Genomic DNA, 12,189 nt, shown 5'->3' with positions numbered 1-12,189 from the left:
CAAAACAAACAAAACAAACAAAACAAACAAAACAAACAAAACAAACAAAACAAACAAAACAAACAAAACAAACAAAACAAACAAAACAAACAAAACAAACAANGGGAGGGAGGGAGGGGGGGTATTTTGTAGATGAGGGTTGAGAGGATTGATCAGTACAATTTAATCCTTGGCTCATGTTAGAGAGATAAAAATATCAAGATTAAAGGGATTAAAGATCCGACCTGGTACAGGAAATCAGGGAAATTAAGGAGATCAGGAAAATCAGGGAAAACGGGGAAATCGGGAAAATCAGGAAAAACAGGAAAATCCGGGAAATCATGGCAAATGGGGGACACATGAAACTTCATAGAACATGGGGAACTCATGGAACTCTTTGACCTCAGTGAATTCAAGGATATCAAAGGGAAAAGAAATCCTGGAAATTTAGGAACTTAAAAAAGATTGGAACTCATGGAAATCAGGAAACTCAGTGAACATGTAAAAATTAGGAAACTCGACAAATCATGGAACTAGTGGAAACCAGGGAACTCATATAAATCAGATGAGAGAAATAAGGAACACCAAGGAAACCAATTAAGCCAAGAAACCCAAAGAAACCAAGGAAATCAAGGAAACCAAGGAAATCAAGGAAATCAAGGAAATCAGGAAACCAAGGAAATCAAGGAAATCAGGAAACCAAAGAAACCAAGCAAATCAAGGAACTCAAGGAAATCAGAAAAACCAAGGAAATCAAGGAAATCGGGAAACCAAGGAAATCAAGGAAATCAGGAAACCAAGCAAACCAAGCAAATCAAGGAACTCATGGAAATCAGAAAAAACAAGGAAATCAAGGAAATCAAAGAAATAAAAAAAATCAGGAAATTGAAAGATCAAGGAAATCAAGGAAATCAAGGAAACCAAGGAATTAGAGAAATCAACGGAATCAAGGGAATCTGAGAAATCAGGAAATTCAGGTTAAAATATGGAATGTCTATTTTTTAAAGAATTATAAAAAATATTAAAAAATGAGTTTGTCATTAAGTACAGAGTACAGTATAGGGGCACAGAACAGTTAACATCAAATTCGTGGAAAAGAATTTCTAATGTCTAGTGCTTAATAAAAAGAATAATATATTGTAGAAAAAGCATGTGTGCACATATCATTTATTTGTGAAGATTGTGTGGAGTGTTATGATTTTAAATATTGAAATAACATTCTTTACTATTCAATCTACATTCTACATTCTACATTCTACATTCTACAATCTACAATCTACAATCTACAATCTACATTCTACAATCTACAATCTACAATCTACAATCTACAATCTACAATCTACAATCTACAATCTACAATCTACAATCTACAATCTACAATCTACAATCTATATTTTATGCCTTCATGTCTGACCCAAAATTTCCCCATTCCAAAAAAACATGGGAGACTGGGGATTTTAAAAAGTTCTGGATGTAAGAAGTTCTTAAAATAGATTGGAAAACGATGGAAAAGATAAAAGTTGACAGTTTTGAAAATTACTGTCGGGAAACTTTCCATATAATTATTCAACTCAGCTTTAACCTTTTCATCTTTCCAACACAAATATGTCGAGGTAAACATGCAACAAATTTGTTTCATGACTTTTTAACTGTTGTTACCTTCCACCCCTCCCCCTTCACCCTCCCCTTCCCTTCACCCCTCCCCCCATAATGCCAAAATTTAAAAGATTTCCTAAGAATTGAAGTTGAGTTTAAATTTCGACTAAAGTAGATTGTATGTAACTAGGCCAAGAACAAGAATGTGATTTAAATACATTCCTATGTTTATAAAGAGAAGGGTTAAGAGAAGGGTTTCCAATCGCAATGGCATTGCGCGCAACGATGCGCAATGGTTGCTTCCTTTCGCTATATATGTGTGAAGGAGAAGGAAATACAAACATACAGAGAGGTATAGTATTGACAGAATAAGAAAGTATGAAAATAAAATAAATAATGGAGTAGTAGAATGAAAGGGACGGGAAGTGGGACAAGAATATGATGAGTACAGTGAAGGATCCTTGTCTAAATTGATATGTTTAAAAACAAAGTTTGGATAATTTCAGTTAGGACACACTTTTTCTTTAAAAAAACATTCATGCCTTAGTAAACTTCTAGTCACATTATTTTCTAAATAAATTACATCTTATGTTTAATTCCTATTTTTTCTTAATGACGGAAGTTATAGGTTAAACATAATATATAGTGTTATAAATTTATGCAAAGGAACTGAGTTTTTGCAACAAACTATGATTTTCTCATTCCTTTATCTTTGCAACCCGATCTTGCTAGTTCAAACTATGAATTCTGCTAGATCATATACATAGTCTATAGTTTGAAATATCAAAGGTTTACACCTTTAGGTTGCAAAAATATAGGAATTAGAAAATTTTAGTTTGTTGCAAAACCTCAATTTTCCTAATAAATGGAATTATTTAGAATTTCATTGCGAATTGTTAATTACAATAAACGCAATGATAAGCAAAACAAAAAGTTATTATTGCGCAATCTTCATTTTTAATCTTCATTGTGCGATTTGTTTAACGCAACATGCGCAAAAAAATCATTGCGCGAAATTTAGCGCAACGAATCGCACAGAAAAATGCCATTGCGTGGACTTATTAGTAAATTATTGAAGAACTATTTTCTAGAATGGGAAAATCCATTATTTCCAATGTTAAAGGGACTGTCTGCCTAATTTTGAGATTTGCATTCCCGATTAACTACGGTACCCTTTAGACCTTTGACTGCGAACAAGTCTCGAACATATCTTATTTTTTAAAATTGTGGGTTCCTTTAGAACGTACGATAAAATAAGAAGGAAATAGATAGGATTGAACACTTTTTAAATCGACACCTTGCGGCCAAGGCTTTCTAGAAAACGGCTAATTTCCTTCATCCGCACAGAGACAAAAAAATGACCCAGCAATTTTTCAATTCTAAATCAAAAAAAGATATCACCATAACATTTTTTTTCCTTTGGATAAAGGAAACCATGTAATTATGCACTGCATAGTTAAGAATTTAACTCAAACTTAAATTTTCACCGACACACAAAAAAGCGCTAATTTAATACCATAAAAATAGGTCAGCTGTTTTAAAGTGTTATTTTTTACTTCAGTCAATTCTATTCAATTAAAAATATTCATTGAAAATTACATGTTTTTTATTCATTCATTATTTTATTCTCTTGCAAGGGAAAAAATTAAATTCATATTTTGAGAGATTTTTATTTTTGTGAGAAAAAGGTGAAACACTATTTTCAATGATGTTTTCAAAAGCCTTTTTAGAGAAATATAACTGCACTTACACTGGACAATTGCTGTGTCTCGTGCTTATTAAAGTTTTAACTTGATTCTAAAAGTCGTCTTCCTATTTCAGAGTTTTCTAGTTATCACTGAAATAATTACAGGGTCCTCTTTGATTTAAAATATTTAATGGTACTCACTGCAGAGCATTATATCACTGAGTACGTAATTGAAACAAATGATACAAATACCAAAACAAAGATTAGGGGGTTGAATAAATATTTAAAGAGGTGGGGGAAATATTTCATTGTCTGGGGAATTCAAACATAGTGCTGGGGAGGGGGGCATTATTTTTAGCTACGATCATCAAGTAAGTGTATTCACGAAGTTAAAAACTTAAATATCATTAAGCTCTTATCAAATCAATTTTGGCCAAAATATTCGAATTTTATAGATAATTAATTTTTACTGTGTGAAATATATACTCACTACCCCGGGAACACGGCTTTGCCTGGTAACTTAATGTTAGAAACTTTAAATCAAGCAAAAACATTTCCGTGGTTGTATCGAGTTCCCCAATTAAAATCTGAGGCAAATCAGTTTCTAAGATATGGCCGAACAGACAAACAAACAAACAGAGATAACTACGTGCTATAAAGATATGTTAGTTTGTGCAATGTATGTTAACTGTTGCAGGTCAAAATGGGCACGGGCAATGCCGGGTACTTTTCTAAACTCCTTTTAAGGCTAATTCAAACGATTTAAATTTATCTTTTCAACACTTTAACTGTGGTCTTTACCGAGCATATTTAAGTCACAGACAAAAGGATGTTTATTAAAGATTTTCAAGTCTAATTTAAGGTCACTTAAAAAGTTCTTTAGGTTCATATGTGTACAGAAATAGGGGGAGGGGAACCTAGCCATACTTGAAGCCCTAAGGCATATTTTCTACACAAATATAAGCATGTTTAAGCCCACAGCATGGCTGAAGGGAATACTTTATACGAGAACCAATCTAAAAAGGGGGGACAAGTTTTCATAGAGGGGGGGGGGGTAGGGGTGGGGTGGGAAGGAGGGGATTGAGTAAAGGTTGAACCCCCTGGTGCTAAAACTAGACAGATGTCGTTTAATCTCGAGGAATTCCAGTAGAGTAAACACGTTTTACATCTTGGTTTTCACCAGGGATGGATATATTCCAGTAAACACGTTTTCCATCTTGGTTTTCACCAGGGATAGATATATCTCATTTATACGTTGGTTCTTGTGCTCGCTCTTATCATAAAATACTCTATTATAGTTAATTGTTATAATATTGATAAAAATTCAATTGTTTGTCTAAACAACATCATTTAAACCCGACTTTCAGTTCGTATCACGGATTTTCTAGTCGTCGTAACCAGGAATAGTTCAATTTCGTTCATTCATTCATATATTTATTCAACTACAAAGCATGAGATATTACAAATAAGCAATCACAATTTACTATGCAGTTTGGACCCGCCTAACCAGGGTTGGTTGTTTTGAGTGGTTGGCCCGAAGTTAATTAACGATACTGAATATAATTGGTTACATATATCAAGATATGTTATGGATAGGTAAGGAGTTGATTGGAAGGAAGGAGATTTAGTTCAAAAATAAAAGTGTGTGTTAAAAGAAGCGTAAAATAAATGTTTAATATTAATGAACTGAATATAAGTTGACTTCCTACATCTATTGTTATAAACTTATAATCATCAAAGCTTGATATATCAAAATTTAAATAAATTCTAAGTTTTTATTAAAAGCTTGAAATTGGTGATTTAAAAAATTATAACTCACCATCAACCAATTATAATCTACCACAATTTACAGATTAAATTATCTAATTCATGAGAATTCATGTTGCTTCCGGCACATTGAGTGCAAATATTTTATTTATTTAATGCTTATGGTCGATTTTCAGATCATTTAGCGGATTATCTTAAAATGCACATTTTTTTCAGAAAGTATCATTTTCGATTTATTATTAATGCAAAAAATGTCCCAAAACTAACGTCAAAAAATCCTTTAAATGTTTTCAATAATACTTTTAAACAAATGATAAGGTTGTTTAAACATATTAAACTTTATCTTAAAACATTCAACTAAAATAAATATAATTTATCAATACAATTTTACCATTTAATTCCTGTTAATCCCAAACAGAGACAAGTTTACCTCCCTAAAACTCCTCCTGCCCCCCCCCCTCAGCTAAATTTTGGTTTATTTNAACTAAACATTATCAATATTATCCTCTCAGAGAGAAACTAAACATTATCAATATTATCTACTCAGAGAGGAACTAAACATTATCAATATTATCCTCTCAGAGAGAAACTAAACATTATCAATATTATCTACTCAGAGAGGAACTAAAACATAACTTAAAAATACCCTTACAATTTAAGAAAAGCAACAGCACAGAAATCAGTCATTAATCAAAAATGTCTCCAAAATATATGCTAAGAAACAGATTTTATATTACGAAACTCATTTAATCGTTAGACACAATGCTAAGGATCCATTTAATTTTGATGTGGATCCGGATCCGGATCCTGGATCCTCACTGGAAAAAAATTATCCGGATACAAATCGCCCCTAATTAAAAAAGAAACAAGGAAAAACATTTGTTCAAGAAAAAATAGCAATCCTCCTCCCCTCCCACATCCCTCAATCAACACTTTACAGAAGATCTTCTTATAAAAACAAAGTTGAAGGTTGAAAGATAATAATAATAACGAAGCAAATTTAAATCATGTACACTGTTAATGAAACGTACACACAGATACAGTCTAGACCCGGTTGTAAGTGTAAATGTTACATGTACACGATCTGATAGAATTGTTTTGATTTACATGTACACGATCTGATAGAATTGTTTTGATTTACATGTACACGATCTGATAGAATTGTTTTGATTTACTCATCAAATCAAACATCCAAAGAAATCATTCGATAGTTGATTGAAAAGACCAATTGAACTAAAAAAGACAAAATAATCACTAGCAATCGCGTAAAATGAATATACATGTATTTGATTAAAAAGTATCAATTAAAACAAAGCAAAATTGTTAATAATGAGGAAGTTTAATTAAAGAACTATAGATAAAAGCATTTTGTTTAGAATCATCCATTGAAACCACCCGGAAACATAAAGGTAGAAATCAAAGGGATACAACTATTACAAAAAAAAATTATACATATACAGGGTGTCTCAAAAAAAAACTGTGCAGTAGGGGTATTAGTAACTGAGGAAACAATTTTCGTTCTATTTTTACGACCAAGGTGTCTATCGAAAGCTCTATATTTCAGTTATTTCATGATGTGAAATTTTTCTTACTAGGCCTCTAAACTCTAAGAAAAGCTCAGGGAACACCTATAGTGGGCGACCAAAATTGGGAATTGTTTACTCTAAATTCGGCGGATTTTCTTTAGCATGCATAGACAAAAAATAGTAAGAACCGATTCGCCATTACGGTATGAGTGCTCCATTGACATAATATGACCTCCAAAATGACCACTTGGAGGTCAAAAAGGTCAAAAGTGCCGTCGACAGAAATGTTAATGACATAAGAATAGTAAGAATGGATTCACCATGTGAATTTGCCCCAATTTCGGTACCCATGACAATATGAGTGCTCCATTGATATAATATGGCCTCCAAAATGACCACTTGGAAATAATGGGCAGTTGTGACTTAGGGAGTAAAATTTTCGAAAAAAAAAAAGATTGAAAATGGAATTACCATGGGCGTTTACCCCTGTTTAGAGACCCATGACGATATTTGTGTGCTATTAATATAATTTGACCTCCTAAAATGACCCCTTAGAAATCAAATTTGCGGATAATGACCTCGGTGGTAAATTTTTTCAAAAACCAATATCATTGTTGAAAAACATGCACATGCTTTACCTATAAAACTATACATTGGAAGGCTTGTGCTCTCTAAGAGATAAGTTTACATTTGAGAATGTGTTCTTTTTTTTGCGTGAACAGTCCCTTAGAAGGCCCCTGAAAAAAACGTACAACATTTTTGGCCTATTTAACTACCTAATACCTTGAACCTATCATATAAATGGACTAATAACAAATGAAAGCGTGAACATCATTTCTAAAGTAAAAATATTATTAATTAAAGTGATGACTTTTTTAAAGTTTTTTTTTGTAATTTCAGATTCACAAAAAATGTTTTATTTTTGTACCCTGGTGGGTTAGATAAAAAAATTTGATTGAAATAGCGAGCTGTGGATTGTACCAACTGATTTCAAAAAGAAAATTTCAAAAAAAAATTATTTTTGTGGTCTGGGCAAGGTTCGTACGGAGGTACCCGTAGCTCTCTTTTCGTTTTATTCGATGCATATTTTTTTTTTTTAGATTGCTCTAGCTCCAAAAGTAATAATCGCTGATCCAAAGTTTTAGTTAAAAATGAAACCTAAGACTAACAGCTTATGATTTTTAAAGAAAATTTCGAAAATCGTTAAATTTTTTTAAACTTTATGAACGAATGAAAATGAGACGTGAAAAATCGAAAAATTGAAAAATCCGGGAAATCGATTTTCGACTTACGCTTAAATAATTGGTTGTAACAAAAAAAGTATGAGGCCTAGAAAGAAAAATTTCACATCATGAAATAACTGAAATATAGAGCTTTCGATAGACACTTTGATCGTAAAAATTGAACGAAAATTGTTTCCTCAGTTACTAATACCCCTACTGCACAGTTTTTTTTTGAGACACCCTGTATATTGAATATTCTGTAGTATAATTTAGGCAGTCGTGGGGAATTGTAAAAATACAAGGATTTTGGTCGAGAATGAAGACAGCTGATCGTGGGAAGTCTTAGAAGAAAAAAAATTATTTATCATGTCATAAAAACATCATCAACACTAACCTCTAATTTTATTGAAACTGTTATTACATGAACATCAAAAATGAAACCTAATTTAAAAGTTGAGCCATGAATTATGAATCAGGATATATGAGTCACTTGATAAAATAAATAATATTTCAAATTGGATTGAATTCAAATGTTTGGGCAATATATAGATAAAAATTAATAAGTACATATAATCATACAGTAGTAATCTCTGTTTGTTTATTTGTTCGGATGTCCGATCATAACTCATGAATAACTGGACCAATTTGCCTCAAATTTGGGTTGGGGAACTTGGGAGAACCGCAGGAATATTTTTAGCTTGGTTTTGAGATCCTAAAATGAGTGGGTCGACTTTTATAAAGAAAAACAGCTAAAATGGAAGACCAAGTGCGAATAAACGACGGTACGAGTACCCTGGGCAACGACGGGTTCACAAGCTAGTAACCCAATAAATTACAAAAGAAACCCCTTCGTTTTAGGGATAAAAGGATACAAGGATACAAGGATACGGGGATACTGAGATACAGGATACAATGATACTACGATACAAGGAAACAGGGGTACAAGGATACAAGGATATGTAGATACGAGGAAACAGGTATAGCGGATACAAGGATACAGGGATACACGGAAACGGATACAAGGATACAGGGATACAAGGATACATGAATACAGGGATACAGATACATACAGATATACATGGATACAAAGATACAAAGATTCAAGGGAGAGAATGTTTTTTACAATAAATTTTTATAATTTTCTGAAAATATACATTATAAACTAATAACTAGCAATTGGCATGTATTTAAACAATTCAAAACAATAATTGCTTCGTTTTGAAATATATTTGTAGATTTCCGAGAAATAGTACCCCCCCCTTCTCTGATTGGGAGCACACATGTTGATCTAAAACTAGAAGAAATACCTAAACTCTACAGTTAGTGGTCAGTGCTGTATCTCACTGTAAGGAGAAAACTAGATGAAAACTAAATGAAAACTAAAATCATCTTTTTTACACTTTTTCACTAGTTTCTCACCAATTATTCTATTTATATAAAAATAACACTGATAAGACTTGTGGTTGAAGAACGGGCGTACACTGAACAGTATACGCAGAGGGTGTGACGCAACCCATGCACTTAGCCGATAATACTTATACTGCCTTAACTTTCCCTTCCCCCGTCCACCGGTTAGAGACCAGCGGGTTCGGGTCACGCTTTCCAAGTCAATCGGCGGTTTTGGATTTAGAACATTAAAAAATGGATCTTTAAATAGATGTACACTGTACAGCAAAATGTTTTCAAACAAATATTGTGAAAAAAGATACGGTTGATAATAAAAATATTAAAATGAATTGCTAATTTGAATACTGAATACCAAATAACTGGCATATTTGTGGTATTATCATGTTAATATTTCATTGCAACTATTTGTCAGTCAGGGGATAGGTAGGGTGCTTAGTCTAGGGGGAAACAAGAATAATGTGAAGAGTAGGGGGGAGGGGAACTCAAGGGATAGATAGATACAGATATCGCGGGGGCGGATGGTACCAATTATATTTGAAATTTAGGTAAATTAATAATTTTGCATAAAGGTTGTTCAGGCTTCCGGGGATCCACCTGTTCAGGGGTAAATAATATTATTTTATCCACCTGTTCAGGGGTGAATAATATTCTTATAATCCACCTGTTCAGTGGTAAATAATATTCTTTTATCCACCAGTTGAAGGGTAAATAATATACTTTAATCCAACTGTTAAATAATATTTTAATTCTTCGCTTTCAATTTCCTTCTTTAATCTTATTTTCTTTCTAAGCTTTCTCTTTTTTTCTTAAGTTATATTTTCTTTCTAAGCTTTCTCATTGCTTCTTTACTTATTTTCTTTCATCGTTTTTTTCTTTCCTTCTTTAGTCATATTTTCTTTCAAAGCTTTTTCTTTCTTTCTTTAGTCATATTTTCTTTCAAAGCTTTCTCTTTCTTTCTTTAGTTATATTTTCTTTATAAGCTTTCTCTTTGCTTTTTTAATCGTATTTTCTTTCCTCGATTTCTCTTTCCTTCTTTAATTATTTCCTTCTTAGTTTTCTCTCTCCTTCTTTTGTCATATTTTCTAGCTTACTCTTTGCTTCTTTAGTCCTATTTTCCTTCTTTGCTTTCTCTTTCTTTCTTTAATATTATTTTTTTCTACGCTTCTCTTTCCTTCTTTAATTATGTCCTTCTTAGTTTTCTCTTTCCTTCTTTAGTCCTATTTTCTAGCTTACTCTTTGCTTCTTTAGTCCTATTTTCCTTCTTTGCTTTCTCTTTCTTTCTTTAATATTATCTTTTTCTACGCTTTCTCTTTCTTTCTTTAATATTATTTTCTTTCTTCGTTTTCAATTTCCTTCTTTAGTCATATTTTCTTTCTAAGTTTTCTCTTTGCTTCTTTAATCATTTTTTCTTTCTAAGCTTTCTCTTTCCATTTCTAAAGGGACTGTAAGCGTAATTTTAAGTGACGGTCCATGCAAAGTTGGCAATACCCGATTCACAACGATACCTTTAAAAGCTTTTTTTCTGACCAAGTAAGAATTATATATCAATATTTATCATTTCAAAACGAAATATTTTCAATTGCAGTTTCTCTAAAAACGTGACATGCGCATTTCTACTGCAGGAAAACACATAATAATTATCAGCTTAACCAAGAAAAACGACATTATCTTCCACATAATTAATCAGACAAAGATTTGAAGGGTAGAGTTGTGAATAGGGCAAACCACCTTTGCATGGAGGTTTGAAATAATGATTAAATAATGAATAATATCTAGACTGATATCAGCTCAACGGCAGGGGGTAGATTATGTTTGGTTAGAGAAAATACGGGGATTTAGGTAGGGCAAAGACAGTCTTTTTTAGAGCAAAGGCGGCAATGAGAAATGAGGGAGACTTGGTTTAAGGTTATGGGGGAGATTTAATAATGATTAGAGCAAAGAGGGGGAATGGTTAAATCAAAAGGAGGAAAGAGGTAAAGGACCGAGGAGTAAAGGATGAGGAAGTAAAAAAAGGGTGTTTAAAATTCCAATAAAAATTGGGTTAACTTTTAGAAATCGTCTCGAAACATATCTTAATTTCAATATTAATATTAAATGAAATTTCCGGTTTATTGACTCTGATAAATGTGCATAAAATGCCCCTGTAATTGCAAAATGTCAAATAACCGCAGAAAACCCTGACAGGGCAGACGTCTTAATCACTAGATAATTATATAGATCAAGAAATCAGCCGGGTTGTAAATTCTTGTATCAATTTTCTTTTTTAATCTGCCTAAACCAATATTTCTAGAAATCAAACTTAAATAATAAATTTTTCAACTGCGCAAAGGAAAAAGGGGCCCAACGGGTGGTTCCTTCCTACCTTGCTACTTTATCGAGTTAAGCTTCGTTTTATGTTACCGTTTACATCCTTGATCTAAAACAAAATTGATTAATTATAATAATAATAATAACAACATCAGAGTAGTCAGAAATTTGTCAAGGGGGGGGGGGCATCACCCAGTGGGCCAATAAACCCCCTGAAGGACTGGAGGACTGAGCCTTCATAGCCCCCCCCCCCCCTTGAATACGACTATAAATAATATCAACAAAATTAATAATAATATTAACAATAATAATAGTAAAAATAATATATGTATAGTGCTCTCTGAAATCCACAATGTAAACTTAAAATGTCCTAAGTATCAACGTTCTAGTCATAATCTTCAGTTTGTTATGTTTCTTTTACCTTGCATATATAACATTAATTACTAAAAATTACAATTCACGATTTCGTCACATTTCAATTTTCGTCTGTGAATTTCGAAAATATATTTTTAAAATTATTTTTTTATTCTAATTTGTACGGCTATAACCCTTCCTTTAGGTCACAGAAAGATTTGGTTCGGTTCGGTTGTAAATTGGATTCAACCCAACAAATAAACCATTAGACAAGCTAAATATATATAAATACTTGGCTTTTAGGCCACATCCTCTATTTTAACTCTATTAATTGTGGCTCTAT

The sequence above is a fragment of the Eurytemora carolleeae genome, unplaced genomic scaffold, assembly GCF_000591075.1.
Source record: "Eurytemora carolleeae unplaced genomic scaffold, Eaff_2.0 scaffold1143, whole genome shotgun sequence".
NCBI lineage: Eukaryota > Metazoa > Arthropoda > Copepoda > Calanoida > Temoridae > Eurytemora > Eurytemora carolleeae.
This window is presented reverse-complemented; position numbering follows the sequence as displayed.